The 2,929-nt window shown below is 48.3% G+C and overlaps 1 protein-coding gene across 3 annotated transcripts in view; it reads right to left on the minus strand.

Moving 5' to 3' along the window:
* Nucleotides 1-2,106, minus strand: part of Mlkl (mixed lineage kinase domain like pseudokinase) — a 27,189-nt gene extending 25,083 nt beyond the window's left edge. Inside the window, exons 1-2 of one of the 3 annotated variants that reach the window (XM_029532608.1) lie at nucleotides 2,062-2,106; nucleotides 1,721-1,910 (exon numbers count right to left, since the gene is read on the minus strand). The gene's annotated coding sequence lies outside the window, so the exon portion shown is untranslated. Of the gene's footprint in view, nucleotides 1-1,720 lie in introns of all 3 variants that reach the window. The other 2 variants (XM_029532609.1, XM_021220723.2) reach the window with 2 other exon arrangements.
* Nucleotides 2,107-2,929: the final 823 nt, after the last annotated feature.

The raw sequence follows: 2,929 nt of genomic DNA on the forward strand, positions 1-2,929 counted from the left end.
GGAGAGGGGGGAGAGGGGAGAGAGGGGAGATGGGAGAGAAAGCATCCTACAATGTAGGCGGAAAGGGAATGCAGACCTACGGGGGTGGGGGTGAGACTGCGCAGAAGGTAACAAGATGGCAAAGATAAAATAGATTTAGAAGGTATTAAACCAGGAATACCAGAGGGAAGGGTGTGCTAGCCGCGAGGGGAAGTTTAAAAATGCCCAGCCTGTGAATTAGTCAAGGCATATCAAAATTAGCTGTCGTGTGTGTGTGTGTGTGTGTGTGTGTGTGTGTGTGTGTGTATCTTTCATTCGCAAATCCAGAGAGCTCTTGGGCAGATGGGGCATGTGTGCGCCAATGTGGTCTAACTAATTCACCACTACAGGCCACCACTGCCTGGCTAGATTTGCTAATTTTTATTTTATGTGTACGAGTGTTCTGCCTACATGTGTATCTGTGCATTGCATGCATGTAGAGCCAGGGTGTCAGATCTTCCGGAAGTACAGTTGTCATGTGCATACTGGCAATCAAACCTGGGTCTTCTGGGAGAGCAACCAGTTTACACACACACACACACACACACACACGCACACACATGAATGAATGAAAGGAATAAATCCATTTACAGATCAGATCACAACACGGAGAAAATAACTCCCTGGACCCCCAATCTGTCTTTAAAACATGAGTCAAAAAGTAAAACCAGGGGCTGAAGTAAAAAAAGGAAAACCATCTGGCTCAGCGGTTAAGAGCACTGACTGTCCTTCTGGAGGTCTCCAGTTCAATTCCCAGAAACCACATGGTGGATCACAACCATTTGTAATGGGATCTGATGTCCTCTTCTGGTGTGTCTGAGAATAGCAACAGTGTACTCACATAAAACAAATTAAATAAATCTTACCCCCCCCCCCAAAAGTGAAAAAGCAGTTAAACTGAAATCAAGCATGTGAGTAATTAGTTTTCCTTGTCCCCAGGATTCCTGGGCAGGAGGCACAGGCATTAATGTCAGGGTACTCTAACGGCTGAGCCATCTCTCTAGCCTGTCAGGATGCTCTTAGAGAAAATCAATGGATCTCGGGGGGGGGGGGGCAGACATTCCCGGATGGTGAGCCCAAGTCGTCAAGACTCTTTCTTGGATGTCTGAGAGCAAAGGCGAAAAATCTGGAAGTACTACTAAATATATTAATTTACTCTTATCCCCCCCCTCCCCAGCCTGGACTATACAGTGAGTTCCAGGCCAGCCAGAGCTACACAGTGAGATCCTGTTTCGATAAACAAAAAAAAATAAATAGTCTAAAAAATATCAGATGCCCTTTTAAAAACTTTACATTAGATTATTTGTGAAATGGGTCCCAGAAAAGGAAGAGAGCGTTCATACTTAAGAACTGAGTAATGGTGGCGCATGCCCTTAGCCTCAGCACTTGGCAATCAAGAGGCAGGCGGATCTCTGAGTTCATGTCCGGCCTGGTCTACGGAACAAGTTCCAAGTTCCAGTGCAGCCTGAGCCACCCAGAGAAACCCTGTCCTGAATCCCCGCTTTCCCCACCCCTCCCCCAAACCCCGTGCTGGAAATTGATTGTCCTACTGACTCCCCATCTACTCTACCACTTGGGCACCTCAGGGCGGGTCTCCACCCTTTGCCTTTCCTTGATCTCCATCCTACTTGAGCAAAAAAGGTCAGCAGAGGTCTTAGCAGAATGACAGCCCAATTTAGTTAGGGAATCGAAACCAACTCACCCTGAGTTCCAGGAAGTCCAATCTGTGATTCTGTGATTCTTGTGCTTCCTCCTGCCGCGCTACTGCTCACTGGATTCTAAGTGATCTCGAGGGGCGCTCCTCCAGTCTAACCTGCACTCAGTTTCTGTAGGATCAGTCTTCCGCCGCTCCTGGACCACGGACTTCTGCCTCGTTGACAATGCACGCCAAGCTGGAGCAGGTCCCCAGTGACCTGAGTCCCCTCCCTTGGTGCAACCTTAAACCTCCCGCCTCTCGGAGGAACTCCGCACTGGCCGCGGTTCCCGCCTAAAGTCAAATTTAGGCCAACGCAGCAATGCCCCAGCGGAGCCCTCAAAACCAACCTGTCGGACAGCTGTGTCTGTCCAGAGTTCCGCTCCGGAAGCGCGGCCAGCTTGACACGCCTTCCCCTGGGTTTCTACTCCTGCTGGAGATATGCCAGCTTCCCACACCCGCTTTCTGGACAGCTCCCAGTTGGCGCCCCTTGTTGGCTGATTCTTTCCCCAAATCCATTAAATAGTTACCCTGAGTCTTCCCAGGTTCTCTGTTTGAGGTCTTAAATTTGGGGGTTGAGAAAATAAGGTTGCAGGGAGCCCTGATAGCCACTGTATGGGATAGCCTGGAAGTTCAGCAAAACTGAAAAAAAAAGAAAAAAAAGAAAACGAAAGGGAGGCGGATGAGATGGCTCAGTGAGACTGATGACCTGAGTCATTTTCCTCTCTCGAGGAGAAAAGCTAGAACTGATTTCCTCCACGTTGTTCTCTGACTTCAACTTGTGCACAGACCCTGGCACGGCACGCAAACGCACGCATGCCACACCGGTAAATACATAAAAATGGAGGTAACCCCTAGAAGTGCTGAGATGGTTCCTTTGGCTGCTTTGTGTTGAATAATCCTGGGGCAGCAGATAGGGGAGTAGTGGAGGAAGTTTAAGGGAGTGTGAGGTTACCCAAGTAGGGGTCAGTTCCTTTTTTCCCCCTCTAAGGTCATCTCCAAACTTTGTTATTTTTCAAGATGAGTTTATTATTCAAGTCAGTTATATCCCCAGTTAGCTAGTATAAGAAATAACCTTTCATTTGCTAGGTGGTGGTGGCACAGACCTTGAGTCCCAGAGCTCAGGATCTCTGTGAGTTCAAGGTCAACCTGGTTTACAAATCCAATTCCAGGAGTGCTAAAGCTGTATACACACACACACACACACACACACACACA

The sequence above is a fragment of the Mus pahari genome, chromosome 20, assembly GCF_900095145.1.
Source record: "Mus pahari chromosome 20, PAHARI_EIJ_v1.1, whole genome shotgun sequence".
Taxonomy (NCBI): domain Eukaryota; kingdom Metazoa; phylum Chordata; class Mammalia; order Rodentia; family Muridae; genus Mus; species Mus pahari.